The sequence below is a fragment of the Manacus vitellinus genome, unplaced genomic scaffold, assembly GCF_001715985.3.
Source record: "Manacus vitellinus isolate BGI_N305 unplaced genomic scaffold, ASM171598v3 scaffold_8_pilon, whole genome shotgun sequence".
Taxonomy (NCBI): Eukaryota; Metazoa; Chordata; class Aves; order Passeriformes; family Pipridae; genus Manacus; species Manacus vitellinus.
The window spans coordinates 14,600,493-14,616,823 of record NW_021940864.1 but is presented as its reverse complement, the minus strand read 5'-3'; the positions used below and the strand labels follow the sequence as shown (position 1 = coordinate 14,616,823).

The window sequence follows — 16,331 nt, the reverse complement described above, 5'->3', positions numbered from 1 at the left end:
AAATCCCCCAAACCTAAAGAATATGAGACAGGAGTATCAAAGTGAGAAAACGGCAATCAAAACGTAGCAATAAGCAACCCCCACACAAAACTCCACACATCAACAAATACATATGGAATTATAATCAATTTTATATAATAGCAGAGATACATAAACGATGCTGTTTCTTTTATAATTTAGCCATAACTATGAAAAGATAAAATAAATTCTGTCGAGTACTGACAGTCTTCTTATTTCTTCACCTCTCTCTTACCAGCTACTATGTCTGCAAAGCATCTTTCTCAAATTATGTAAAAATCGTTTAGAAATGTTAAGTTACAGAAAACAGTGCTGTCAAACTCCAACACTTATAAATGGTTTTTTGAATTGCCTCAAACTCTCACAAAACAATGAAACAGAATTACGTTAATAAAGTACATATCAGGTTCTTTTTATTTTCTTCTGATGCTTATCACTTCCAAGTTCAAGCCTTCCAACTTATTTCCATCGAAGAGGTCTAGAAACGAACTTTACTTGAGAATAGCAATCATACCCTATGATTTGGATTCAGAGCACAGTTCTTAAAAATATCCTTAAACTTAAGTATGTGCATTAATCCTGCTCATTAAATGCCTAAATGTTATACTTATCAGGGATGTTTCCTGGAGAAGGCTAGAAATGTTTGTCTGACTTTTTGCTGACTACAGAAAGAGGATGCAGAAAAAAACTTTGCACCTTTCCCCCTGTATGTTGGAAACATGGAAACTGCCAGACTGGATCCAATTCAGAATGCCAGCTAGAGTGGTATTCTTGGTAAAACATTGCTTATGACTTAGGTACATTTTCCAACATTTTTCTTACCATTCTCTAGGAAGAAAAAGCTACTGAAGAATACCATTGAAGTTTCTGGCTGTATCATACTCAAAAGAGCATGGCTTCAGAGCCATGTCTTGTTCTTTTGCAGTGATCAGTTCTGCTGATATGAAATATTCAAGATCATAGTCCAGATCTTCTGACATTAGTGTAGGCTTTAAGTACCACCCTCTTCACTTCTTTTAAGCAAAAATACGGGTCCTGTGCTGTCTGTCTGATTCTCTCTGGAACTGACAAGAATTACAGCCTTGCTTTTAAAAGAAAATCTGATAGTTGTTAGATGGTCTTAGGATTTCAGAAGCCCATCATGGCCAGTCTTTACAAAGGAAGATTTGGGAAATTTCAGAAGCTAGAGCTGAAGGATAACACCAATGCAGTCAGTTCTGTCATGAAGTCACTCAAAAGCATAGCTATATTTGTACTGGAATGTGGTGTAAGATGACAGGACATCCCTAAGAAGAAGATGCAGGCATTGTCCTTTGCTGGGCTCCTCATCACCACACTACAGACTATCTCTGAAGAGCAGTTTTGGTACAAGTGTCTCTTTGCTGATGCAAAGTGATGGTGCTTAGAACTGTGACTCCCAGATGGTGATCCTCAACTTGCTACTGAGCTGGGAACTGCTGCTCCCAAGAGTGATAACACCAGCAAAAGGCTGGTTTACACAATTATATAGATGAGGGCCATTTCCTAACATATCAGGATATACACTGTATAATTTTCAAATACTCTGTGTTTGATTCAAACAGAGCTAATGCTTTTTGTCATATTCACTAAAAGCCTAATTGCTGATTTTAAATATCAGAAATTGTGTTTAGTTAAAAATTCAAGTTCTTTTCTTTTAGTTGAGACCTTTGTAGGACATCTCCAGTTCAGCTAACTGAAAATTTAACCTGGACTCTTTAGCAGAGTATTTTCTCACTACACAGTCTGAATAAAAGCTTTAGCAGTAGCTCTGTTTCCAGAGTTGGAGACTGGAATCCTCTTTCATACCTTCCTTATGCACATCCCATTCTCCATTTGAAAGGGTATTTCTGGTAGATTCTGCTGCTTACTTGACCACATTATCAAAACCATAGCTACTAAAACCAAAATTAACAGCTCAGAGATCAAAATTGCTCTGCTATTGTATTTTTCTGCTGCAGACTGATATTTTGAGTCACTTTTCCAGCTTTCCTGGGTACCCATTTCAGTTTTCTAATGAGAATTCAGAGGAAAAAAATAGTTTGAAAGTTCTGTTCTCTGTTTACAGTGATTATGGGAAAAGTGTTTGATTTTGAGAGAAGAAAAATACTAATTCTCATCCACTGTCATGGAGTAAACAATACGATGCACAACATGCAGATGCACAGCAGGCCAGAATTTCAACACTAGAAGATACCACCTTTTTTGATTAAATATATTCAGTCCCTATGAAAAATACTTTCTTAAAAGCAGCCTCTGGTCTTTTTTTTTTTTTTTGGTCAGGTCAGGACAGTAACATGATCAGCTGGGATTCAAATTTACATGAAAAGAAGATGTAAAAGAAGAGAAAATCTTTTATGAATATGAGCTGAGATTGGTAAGTCCATTTTTTTCCTGATTCCCATAATCTCAACAACAACAGATATACTATTTTGATTTTTGATACTCAAACTTTTTCCCCTATCTTTCATTAAAAGTTAATGACCAAAATATAGGTCCCCAACCCTCTGACTATTTCCTTTCTGTCATAATGTAAGCACACACATTGAGAGACCCAATGAGATATTTGAGACTCCAGTGCAGAGAGGATTTCATCCTCAAACAGTAATAGTGAAATAACTTTATTATTCCTGATTATATGCATCTTGCAGTATGTGCCACTAGGATTTATTAAAACACTGAAGTAGGAGAGCATAAAGTGAACATTCTTAAGAATTATACATTAAGGGACAACACAGCATTTACTCAGTTAAAAATGAGATAGGAGGTATGAATTTATCATTGGTTGTGTTCCAAGAGAAAACCGAATGGCTTTGGTTTGGACTGCATTATTTTTGGACTCCGTTTTCATCACATTTGAGAAGCATGTTTTGATGAACAAAATAAATGTAAAGCAGTCCTGGGAACTCTTTAATTATATAAACTCAAATAAAAGGCAAAATCACAAACAAAGAGACTACAGATTAATCCTCTCTTGGCACCTATAAAGCACAAAAGTGCTGCAAAGTAAGTTAATATGTTTTCTGAAGTAATTAGATTCTTCTACAAGGTTTATTTTAGCCTTTAATCATACCTGCTTTTCCTTGAATTTCTCAAAAGGTATGGTTGAATGAGAATACTTAAAATAACAAATGGAAAGAAAAGCGGAGCAGAGAGCATGGGTAAAAGATTTTAAAAGAAAATTGGATATGAAATAAACAGGCTAGAAGTCAAAACAAAAAAAGTTCAACTTCTCTCTGTATTTCCATAGTATTTTCTGACCATAAGCGTAACTACTATAGCGGAATACAAAATGCCTGTCTTAATATCTCTATGATTCCAGTCTCACCTCTCAACTTTCTTAATTGAGAGTCTCCTACACACTTTGTGTCATCAAAACTGGACACCAAAAGCAACGTCTTTTCTAGTCTTTGTCCCTATCACTATCTGGAGAAGTACTCTTGTCACTTAAACTAGAAATCTTGTTCCACCTCTCTCATTCCATTCCATTAATTGTGTCCCAATTTGATTTTTCATCCTTCCTGACATTCAATATAGACACCCTTTAGCTGTACAGTAAATCTTTCTGACTAATACTTCCCACTTTATTCTGATTATTGCCATAGATTTCCCTCATCAAAGCCATTTTCTGATTTTTAGTTTTATTTATATTTTTTTTGTTAACATCTGACCATATAGTATGTGCACTCCCTGCCGGTTTATATTTGCCTGGTTTTAGATGTTATGAGTTTCACTGGATAGAAGTTCTATATTTTGTTTCTGTTGGAATAACATACACATTTCAAATTGGGAAAAGGAGGGCAGATCTTCAGAAACACCAGTAGTGGTAAACTCTAAGGACATAACAGATTCAATCCAGCTCCTTTTTGTGGAGGTGTGATTAATGACCAAGACCTTCCTACTAGTAAGACCAGATAATCTTGCCAATCAGTTTTGATTTAACAGATGACACTATACAGTCTATTAGTTGTTTAGATGTGGAATAATAGCATTGTTAAGGAACAAGCTTCTACGTAAACCCTTTATGAAAGTTAGACATAGAAAGACTTTGATGTATTGTTTACAATAATCATTGTGTAGCTCTTAAAAGACTTTTAAAAAATTGTTATCAGTCATTAACCTGCCTGTCCTTTGTTTGTTTTCCAATTAAAATCTCATTAACATTAGATTGCAGTCTAAAGACAACCCATTGACAGACATAAGGCCATGTGCAATTATCACTGCAATTTGAAGAATACAAACTTTTTTTTTTTCCCCTTTTAAACGAGTCCTACCAGCTGGGGGACCCAATATGCAGTTCAGCATAGCCTCATTACTGAAATATTACAAAACAAAAATAAGTCATGCAATCTGTCTCCCGGTTTCAAAACTGAGATGGGCATCCATGACACAAGTCTGAGAACAAATCTTTTCACTACTGTTTTTTGTCTCCCAGTTCATCTCTTACAATACTTAAAATCATTCAGGAAAGCCAGTGAACATGGACTCCTCAAGTGAAATGCACATTTGATAAATCTTAGCACCCTACTCCAACAACCATTTTTTCCTTCATTTATGTTTTCGTACAATTGAGTGTGAATAAATTCTTCCTGATCCTCACTAGTTCCCTAAACTAAGTTTTTTGTGTGAACACACTTTTTTCCTCCCAATTTCAGAAAGTTGCGTTTGAATTAGATTTCTCCAGAGACCATTGAAAATACCAAGGAAACTAATACGTGTTTCCAACATGTATTAAACTTAAATGCAAAACAGTTCATACTCTAGTAGAGTACTGTTACATAATAGAATGTGTTTAGCCACTAAACTTGTTGCAAAACAAAAGTCAAAGATACAACTTTTATTGCACAAGAAGTCAGGTAAGTATATCACCTTGGTATGCTCTGTAAGATGATATTTTATTCATATCATGCATGTATGGAATTCTTTTCCAACTAGTACAAAAGTGTGATTACTTAACTCTATTTAAACAGGATGCTCAAAGAGTTTGTTTAAAATTACCTAAAACTACAGCAACTGTCCCACCCCTTAGAACTTAAATAAACATTTCCTGCTTCTGATGGAAATTGCACAGGCATACTGTACACAAAACTATATGCAAGCCTTCACCGCCCGGAGCCGAAGACTAACCAGGATAGCAGATTCATTTTCCACAATCCCAGCATTAGGAGTGACAAATATAAAACCAAGAGAAAAACCAGGTACGCCACTAAGGAAAACAACAAAAAGCTCCCTCCTGTTCATGTGATTTCTTTTTGAAGTTTACAGTAACAATCTCCAACAGGACACTACCACATTATCTGTCTCTGATTTCAGTGTTTATACTCATGGCTAATTGTGTTGTTTTTCCTGTTTTGTACCAGGGCTTTCATGGAGTTCCAAATAAGGTAGCAATTTCTATGAATCCCACATTTCTTAGAATAACTGCCCTGTATGTAGGGACTGCTATCATAAATTTCACATGGAATATCTGCATCTTCCACTTAACACTTAAATGCATACATTCAGATTTTGTATTAGAGGATTTTTTTGTCAAGCAGACATTTCAAATTTCTCTCCAGCTGGTGAATACTATTATAGGTATGGCTTATTGCTCACTTTTACTCAGCTTTGCATAGTACTTAATTTCAAATCCATTTTTTTTGCCCTTGAAAGAATTACCTCACAGTTAAAACATAGACCAGAGAGAGTCAGAGAACCACACAAAACTGGATAAAGAAGTCTTGCAAGATCATCTAGTTTATCCCACAGCTGACAGGCAACATCAGCTGTACCTAGCCAAGGGGAAAAAACCTTTTCAATGTTGCAAGGTAGTCTCTGGGCACTATGAGTCTAAAACTGTGAACCTGAACAGCTCTGCTGAGTGGACTCCATTTGGCCCACAAAGACCTAGAAGCAGGAGTCTCTGCTAGTCTGGTCTGCTAGAGGGCAAGTGGGTTTGTCTGCACTCCACTGCTGTAGAGTCTGCCAGAATTGCTCTGCTCCCTTCTCAGTCCTGTTGCCAACAGCAAAAGCCAGTAGTGAACAGTATTCCTTGAACATATTCTGCCTCACAGGTCAGAAAATTGCATCAGATACTGAAATTAATCTGATCATCTCTTAAAAATCACCACTGATAAGCACTCCTTGACCTCCTCTGGCACCCTATTTTAGTACTTGCAGAAAATACCACTGGGAACTCTTTTCGCTGCTGCAAATCATTTGCATTACTTCTTATGCTGACCTTACTCAAGATGTCCATTCCTAGCTGTGTTGGAACCTATATAATACCTTCAGACAAAAACTTCCATGCTTTCCACCTTTGCTTCTTATGCAAAGAACGGCTTACTGTTTTTTCTCGATTTGACAAAACTGATTACAAAATATTTCTTTTTTGTTCATAGAGATCTCAGATATTACGTTAGCTGAGAGTCTGTGGGATAAAAAACACTTGTAGAGTCTTGAGAATGGTTTCAAAAATAGGTGGCCCTTCTTGAGACATTGAAATAACTCTTAGAAAACCCTCTCTACCCCATCAGACCATACCATGTGCAGAGCCAGAAAAAGCTACAAATGGAATGCAACTGGATTTCAAACAGTGCTTTCGCAATCTGTACAGAGCTTCTCAAAACCTTTACTGTGCATTACTGTAAAGACTTGCATTGCAGCCTTTAGTCATCTATAATGTGAGTTGCTGGAAAGGGGTTTTTAAGCAAGATGTTTGTCTGAGATCTTTATATGTCATAAAGTAGTCTTGGTATGTCACTTTTGTCATAGGAGATTTATGTTGCCTCCCTGTGGAATATCAATGGATACTGGAACAGAATGGGATTCTTAACATGTGTTTCATGCCCCTCACTCATCCAATATACTATTAAACAAGGAAAATATGGCTGTTGTTATGTACATTGAGATAAATTGGCTGACTGGGGTGGGGGACTTACTAAGTGTCAGCAGCAGGTCACAGAATGATGGCAATTACAAGTTAACAATTCAAAGCAGGAAACATCAGTCAGGACCTTGTGGGCATCACCTATTCTTTCAAAAAACTTCAAGGGATGATCAGATTTTACCTAGACTGGAACTCAAGAAGAAAGTTTTATTTAATGATTTTTCCAAAGACGTATCCAGCAATACCCTAAAACTGTACAAAATGAAGAGAAACCAGCCTGTCCCAAACTCCTAGAGAGTGAAAAAATGTGCCATTTGTTTATCAGCTTAGCACTAATACTTGTAGAAAACTTTAGTTGATTGTTTCAATTACTGAAAGACTCTAATCCCACATTACTGTGGTAAGTAAAAGTCACTGACATTAACATCACTTTGGAAATGTATAGGTCTTCAACTGTACCATAAATGTTGGAATATGAGAAAGTATGAGAAGTTATGAATAAAAGCTGCAATTAGACTCTGCAACTAGCAATCATATATACATCAGAGCTTTTCCCTGTGTAATTTATGAACACCTGATCTTTGAATAGAGTTTTCCTACTGTTTTTTCAGATAATGAATTCTGACAGACTACTATCTGAACCACATTTACTATGCATTGGATTAGCTGGTGTATATATAGGTTTATACTAGGTCTAGTAAAAAGAAAATACGGTTTAAAATTTCATTAATCCTGTTTTTTTTTAAAAAAATGAAGTTTAGAGTAATTCAGTGTAGCACAGAAACAGCAGGTGGAGAGTTGTCAGCTTGCTCTCCATAGAGCTGTCATTTTACCCACTGAGAATGTCACAAAAAATTCTAGCTCCAGTTAAGTTTCTTGAATAGACAGAATTTCACATTCAGATCCTAAAATCTGAATCCTGTCATATGAGTTCATTTTTTTAGTTCCTTCCCACTTTAAAAAATAATCAGAATTTTCGTTTTTGTTCTTCTTGGTCACTAATGGATATTATACCTCATCCCTATGGGAATGCTTTTTGTGACACCTGTAATATAATATCTAATGTTCTGACACAGTATCTACAGGGCTTAGTGGTGAGATTCTCTTCAGCTCAAATGGAGTTCAGATCAGGATTAAAATTTTAATGCTGTAATATGTGGAATTTATTAGCCAAGGGCATGCAATGAAAATGCTGAAAAAATTCTATGCATATGCATTTCGTCAGCTCAATCCCCTACCATTTAACCTTAGAAATGAACTGAGAAAAAAAGACTTCTAATTTTGGGGAAATCTTTAACCCTACATTATTATTATGTGTTCTGATGGGTTTTTTTTGGAGTTGGTGCAAATGTTTTAGTCTGCCTCAAGCTGCAGTGTTGGCAGCCATGAGCTCCACAGTGAGCTCAGGGAAGGTGTGCTGCTCCCTGGGCAGCAATTCTGATCCCTGCCTGCCCCCTGAAAGCCCAAGCGAGCCCCAAGAGCAAGGACCCCAGAAGTGTGCCAGCTGGTGTAATACACTCCTTGTGCCCTTCCTCTCATATAAGTGAGAAACACAACTGGAATCCTCTGCAGAAATGGTGTGTTTTGTAGTTCTAGTCACTTCAAAAGGGGTATCAAGTAGGAAAAGCTTCTCAGGCCATTTCCCTAATACCTTCATTTGATGACAGATAAGCTGTGAAAAACGCCTTTTATGAAATTCTTTGATCTCATCTTCTTTTGGTGTTGTTTGGAAAAAAGAACTGTTCTGGTGAGATAATTTTAAAGACCTCTCATTTAATGGCCTGATGCACATGGCAGAAAATTATATCAAGCCTGTAAAATGTCATTATGCAGAAAACATTACAATGTGCAGGCAGCTATTAATATTCCTTTGTTCTCATTCTTATAGGAAAAATACAAACACTGTCTTCCAAATAGAACTAACTATAAAGTTTTTGAAGGCACCTCAGCACTTCTAAGAACAACTTTTAACCTGTTTACATTCTCCTGAGGAGCTCAGATAGAGATAGCACGTGTCCTAGATGCCTCCTCAGCCCTTAGGTTGGCTCTGGTACCTTCCTTGTCTTTATAATTCCTGTTTTCTTATGCTGTTTGGGCATCTACCTTATGTCTTTGAGCACACAGGGAAACACATCAGATGCTACAAAAGTAATAAGGAACATTCTGGGGAATGCAGCCAGTTGGTCCAGCAGCAGTGATATCTGTAGGAAAAGGAATCCAGTTAAGGAAGATAATGAAAATGATGGGACAAAATACTCATCCAGCAACCATTTGCAGAGAAATTATCTGGTATTGCTAAAAAAACCCCAACCTGAAATAATTAGGTGAGTAATTAGCAAATTTTTACATCATAGTCATGATATATTGGCAACAGTGCTATTTGTTTCTAGAAATCTCATCAACTGACCGAAAGGCAGAAGTTGTCTTAGATTTACCCAACTGTCAGTTGTGATCCAGGAGGGAACCACAATGTCTTTACCAATTAGTTACTTGTATAAAAGCTATCAAGAGTTGTCTGCTGAGATATGATTTCTAATCACATATATCAGGACCAGGCATACTGAACCAAAACGGGCAGACTACAGCAGAAATACATGAGCATGTTTTATATTTAAGTTTCACTGTTCACATTTTCAGAATTTGTAAGAAAAGAGAGCACAAATGTATAGATCTTTCCACTCTCCTCATGCAAGAATAAATTCTTGTCCTTGCATTAGCCTGTGAAAGAAGAGTTATCTTGTATTACAGAATTTAGTACTAGGAAAATCTGCACCCTCTTTCAGCTCAAAACTGTACTTGCCTATGAACAGAACAGTGGACATTGTAGAAAGAATGCAATGCAAACAGGTACAAAAAGTTATTCAAACATTCAATATGTTGTACTGTAAGTTAACTTGGCTAATAGGAGCTTGATGTGAATATCAGTGCATTTATTAAAAAATAAGTAAAACGGAATTCTCCAAAAGCTTTCAAACTTCTTTCCTGTAATGTGGGAACAAGTGTTGGAAAACAGCTACAGCAGGGCTAGCTTCATTACACACTGCCTAGATATTCCATTTATGATGTTCTATGTGATAGAGAAACATTTGCTACCAGATGTTCTTTATCACTTTTAAATTGTTATTGTTGCTAAATGAAAAAGAAGGATGGTGAAAAGACTGGTATTTCCCCTACAGCAATTTTGTTTTTCTGAAGAAGAGTCAACAAATGAAACTCAGAAAACAAAGTATGAGCATTAAAGAGAGGGCTTTTACCAATTTCTTATTCTGTACAAACTTCTTATTCTGATAATTTCACAGCCTGTAGCTAGCTAGCATCTCCCTTACATTCATCAGCAAGACATTCATAACTAACATTTCCATCAAAGTGCTCCTTTGCATATTCTTTGTACTTCCTTACTCTTATAACCAACTCAATCATTTTGCACTAAGGGGAAAAACCTCACAATTAGTTATTGATACACCCAGCAGCACACAGTATCTTGTAGTCAGCAATTTTACACAAGTTACACTACAATAAAACATTCTCTGGCCTTGTTTTAAGACTTGATTTTCTAACTCTTGTACTTTAAACCAGGCCACTGACTCCCATGGGACATTCTGTAAGTGTTAAGAAATTGGCTTATTTATACTTTTAGAAAGTTTGCACTAGGGGAAGACAGGGAATCCTGTCCTCCATTCAAAAGAACGAGATGAATGAAGTCTTTGGCAACATAAATATATTCACTACCAGAAAAACAGCTCTTCTCTATTATGTGAAGCGTTTCAGTAATGTTCCCATGTACTTAAAAACAAAGGTCAGCCAGTGACAACAGTTGGTTCTAGCTCAGCAACACAGCAAGAAACTTCTCCTGCACTGTGATCATCCAGATGGAAAATTTATATGAGATACTGTCATATCAGTTCACAAACTATGCCCTGGATACCAGAAATAACTAAAAGTCTAGAGTTTACTTGAACACGATGTTCTGAATAGAAAAAATAATTGCATTTGTACTAACGAAACCTTGCTGAGGATTTCAAGTTCCTGAAAATGAGACATTAGCACTGAGTAACTGTGCCTCCACTCACATGAAAGAAAAACAGCAATGTTTTGCAGTCTTTACCAAGAGACGTTCTTTTGGCTGAGCCAGAACAAAATAATTATGACAGCAAAAATAGAGGTGTTGCTGTTCTAAAGTAAGTTATGTTTCCATTCAGAAATGTCTAATTCCAGATTTTTATTCAGGACCCCTCTTTTCTTACAGTTCATAGTACTGTGAGAGGCACATTAACATGCTGATGTTCATTTCCTCAAACTCAAGCTCAGTCATTCAGATGAGGCATATAGAAAAAACCCATTGATCTCAAATGTATACTATTATTAGTTGTAGTAAAATACCATAACAAGACCCAATGGCAGACCAACTTTCCATTGATATTGCACTTAGTAATACAGACTGAAAGTTTCTCTGCACACGTACTTGGTATATGCCAAAAAGGGATGTAATTAGGATGTACAGGGAGAAATAGTAAGACAATGGTCATATAAACACTGACTGCAGCAATGACAGAGGAGATGCTCATCTACACCTAGGGAAGTGTTTCCTTCATTGAGAAAGGATAACACAAAGGTACCACTGAATCAAGCTATTCGAGAAGAGAGAGACTAAAAGTTGCTAACTTCATGGCTGGTGCAAGGCCAAGTGTAAAACTGTATATCCTCTCTTTGTCTCCTCATATACTACTTTTCTTACTCCTAGGCTGTCCTAGGTAACAGTTAACATAAGTTTCATCAGGTAGTGATATTGTTTCTCAAGATTTTCAGTGCTCTTCCTGAAACCTCTCCATGGCAACATGACAACATCAAAATTCCCTTGTCATGAGGAGATGGAGGTGAGTACGAAGAGCAGCTCACGGACTGAGTTTCTACCCTGGGTAAATGTTCTGAGCAAATCCCTGTGCAGTCACTGTTGCTAAGCAGAAACCAGATAACCTGCTCTGCTGGAGAGCAGCTGCCAGAGAGGGAAACTTAACCTTCATATGCTCTCTCCTGGGTCTCTTGTACACACTACTATTCCACTCACAAACCCAGTGTTTCATGCTCTGATTTGCTCTCATGCAGGAAAAAAACATACAACAAACCCACACCAAAAAGGGAGATTGAAATTATGAAAATAAATAAAGACCAAAAAAGTTAACATTAAGTATGATTAATACAAATTCAAATAGATACATCTACTTCAAAATAAGTAATATATGTACAGATTCTCCTACTCAGTAAACGGTAAGAGGCCAGAATATATTGTGCTACCACATCAACTGATACAGCGAGATGAGGACCATGACAGACTATCTCAATACAAGTCTTTCAGCTGAGGTGAGCACTGTCACCCCCTGTAGCCTCAAATGTAGCATTTAAACTCCCTTTGCACTTCCAAAATCGCTACTGAGAGAGTTCTGTGCTCTGAGGCCAGTTCTGTGTTCCAGGCCCCAGTGTCCTTGCTTAGTCTCCCCTGGGGAGGGACAACCCCTCAACATTGACTATGGGAGCTGCATTTTGGACCGGTTCAGTGCTGTAGGGGTGCACATCTGGCCCTGGCTCCTGAGCAAACCCTGGACCTGTTTCATACCCTCACCATGCTGGGGGCTGTTGATGGACACCCTTACCAACAGACAGCTCTGCTTGTCACATCTGGACCCCACGGGTCTGCACTGGCTGGTGAGAGTGGCCAGTGCTGAGTCACCCTCAGTACCTGGTGCTCAGGCAGGCCCTTATTCTTGCTGACAGACAGTCCATAACTATTTCCAAAGGTATGAACAATTTTAAACCAGTGGTGATTATACCCCCAAAAGAAGGCAATTAATGTTGGTACAATGTGATTCCCAGGAATTTCTGGTACAGATGTTCTCTCTGAAGCACAAGCTGTCCCCTGCATGACTTAATCACTAGCCAGGCTGCTTCTGGGAAAGAGAAGGGAGGGATAAATGGCTTACTATGCAGATAGCAAGTACCTCAGAGGTTACAGATGAGGACTTTGCTCTGGACTGAGTAAGGCTGAACTCCCTCTAAGGCTCAGTAAAATGTTAGTAGGTTTTAAAACCGGATCAGCAAGTTTCCCTTGAAGCAATGACCAGGGATGGCATCAAGGGATGCCATGAGGACATTATCAGCAGTCACTGACCTCTGACTTGGATAAAGCTTTTGTGGTATCAGATTTGCACTTGCTGCTGGAGCAGTGTATGTATGGAAGCTTCAGGTTGCATATATTCACTGGGCATCTTCAGTGCATACTGAAGCATGGTTAATTGAAAACATCAATCCTGTAAATACATGCTTGTATGTGGAAATAATTGCACCTTTTGAATACACATTTATTTTATTGATGAGGTCTCCGAATTAAGTTTGCTAGCTGCTCAATGAACTTCTAACTTCCCTTGGAGGAAAAGTTCTGTTATACACAGCAAATACAGACTTCAACTTATCTACTGTGTCTATAGTCTTTTTAAATTATCTAGAAAACTGCTTCTTTGATTTGTTTTTTAGCTGGTTAAAGGTTGAAAAGCTTTAAAGAACACAGCATTTATTGCAACATCAAAGATGATTACAGAACAGCCTGGCAGTTTACTTCTTTGCAGAATGCCCATAAAAAAGAAAGATGTGCACATCAGGAATTTGTAGAATGTGTTGCACTATAAGATAAACTGAAAAAGGAATGTGTATGTGCATGAATACAGTAAAGTTCCTATTTTGACAGTCACTGAAATAGCTTAAGTGGTAACACTATTTTTTTGTTAAATCTAGAAGGAAAGATGTTTCTGAAAAATACTTAAAGAGATGACAAAACGAATCCATGTCAGAAAAGTTTCATTCCAAGTTAAATAGAAAATGTAACATGCTTCAAGTCACACGAGAGATAAATTACAAGGTGGAAACATTCAATTTACACTAGATTCTTGGTATTTTTACAGTCACAACATTTTCAGCCATCAGGTGCCATTACAAGCAGAGAATGCTACCAAACAGCTGGAACAAATTAACCTCAGAAGCTAAGACCTGGCCATGGTTCATGAAGTTTACAAACATACCTTGCTCAACAATTTCAGTGAATAATAGAACTAAAATCCCCTCAAAACTACTTTTTATTTATCCATCTAAAACAAATGAAATGTAAACTCATGTAATGTAAACTCAAGTTCACATCAACGCTAACTTGCAGTAACGTGTGCAGGATTCCTAGAGTGGAAGGTCCATTGCATAAAGGACAGCAACAATAAAAGTGAGATTAAAATAACCACAAAAATGGTGAATAAGCTAAATGTGGAACTGCTATGCACCAAATCCTGCAATATTAGAACTGGGACATTGGTAAGTAGTAAAATGGGTCTTCACACAGTAATTAGAGAACTTCAGGAGTTTTCTGCTGTAGCTGTGGAGGTAGACTGTACCAGCTACTTCAAATATGAATTTTATGGACAATAGATTCATAAGCAGATACTAAAAGAGATAAGGCAGAAAAGTCCCTTTTAACATCCTTCTACAATTCTGGATGCTGGTGGAGTATGAATGGAAACTACACACCCTCTCTAAACCTCTCTAACCTCTTTTATTTTATCATGTCAGTAGCAACAAAATGGATTAGAAGGACCACTGATTCTACTCGGTAGGGCAGTTCTTAGTCTCACAGGTTACAAAAACTTTACATGAGATATATACACATATACAGAGACATTCAGAAAATGGAATTTAGGTGGCAATCTATCTGAAAAATAATTGTATTATTATAATATTTAGTTTAATAGAGTCAGAAGAAGGAGTCAAAATATGATTGCAGCAGCTTGAAAGAAGAATGACATCATAACACATAAGGGTCATGTTCATTCTCACTTTATTTTGGAAAAAAGACTGCAGATTACTATGCTTCAGGCTTTCAGGCTCTGAAAATTTTTTCCTTTAGGATTCATGAACTAACATCAACATATGAAAATATATTAAAAAATAAAAAAATATTTGGAAAAACCAAGAATGAACAGGAGTTGCGTGTATCAAGCCTTCCAACTTGGTAAAAGAATTTAAAGGCCTTTTCCTCTCCATCTACCTAAGAACTGTGACATCTGCTAATGTGCAACAATGTAAATCAAATGGAAAAACACGGTGAAAAAATTCCATTGATTAACCACAAACTTTCATTAAAAGCCTGTGCTTTATAGAATGTAGTGGGACAATAATAAAAAAAAAAATCTCCTTTAGAATACCACGTTGTGAATGAAACTCATTATTGTTCCAAGCCTCCAGTCAGATGGATTTATAGACTCTACATCAATTGAAACAACAATTTGAATAGATATGACTGCAGAATGGGACTTAATTTTTTTTAATGTGTCTTTTACCTGTACATATTTTCTGATCACACTGAAATACTCAGAACAAAGCCAGGGATGTACACCCACATAAACAGATTGATTTCAACCTGCAGGTTAAAACAAACAAACAACCCCTGCTCCAAAACACCAAAAACCTCACTACACAAAAAAAAAACAACAAACAAACCAAAACCGAACAAAACCACTTAGTCTTTCAAAGTACACATATTTATGTCAATTGGAGCTTTACACAGATTCACCTGATACACTGAAATATTATGACTGTACAAGATTATCCTCCTAAGACAATACTTGAAACTAAAAATGACAGAGGAATATTCTAAAGTAATTTTACAAAAATGCATAACCACCGAAGTATTTTTAAAAGTGTATGCAATTTACTTTTGTGACATAGGATCACCTTTAGCTTCTTATTGTTCACTGAAAAAAAATAAAGTTGACACTGACTCACAGAAGCTCAAATGCCTTTTAGACAAAAAATTTTACCATACTCCCATCAGGTGGACCTTTTTTTTTTCATTCTAACTTTAAAGACAAACAAAACATATTTCTATGTCTTCAGTGAGCAGGAATAAAACAATAAAATTACTTCAGCTGCTGGAGTTCAGAAAGTAAAACAAAAACATGATGCCAGAGCAAGAAAGAACACTCCCAGTTTTCCAACTCTTTTTTTCTCTTTCTACATTTATTACCCTGCTGCTAAATTAATTACTTAGCTAGAAACAGACCTTCATTAATATTTAATAAGTCATTTTTTAGGATGATATTGCTTTGTTAGCTTCAAAGTGCTTTATGGTCTAATCATTTGAGTCATGTTCTTATGAGCGTGAAGTAACTGTGAGCAAGGGCACAGACTGCACTCAGGGATGTGTATTTTCTGAGAGTATGTGCAGTGGTTTACATGTTGCATTAGTGCTGACATTCTACAGAATATGAAGAGATTTTAAAACTAAGAGCACAGCAGAAGGGAAGGTCTTCAGTCTGGCAAGTTCAATCATAAGACACTCTATGCAGCAAAGCAGCCATCAGAACGAGGATGGTCCCTCCACCTAAAGCAGGAAATA

The 16,331-nt window shown here is 36.9% G+C and overlaps 1 protein-coding gene across 2 annotated transcripts in view; it reads right to left on the bottom strand.

The window, feature by feature from the left end:
* PRKCE (protein kinase C epsilon) overlaps positions 1–16,331 on the bottom strand; it is a 286,394-nt gene that overhangs the window by 56,910 nt on the left and 213,153 nt on the right. The window lies entirely within an intron of this gene.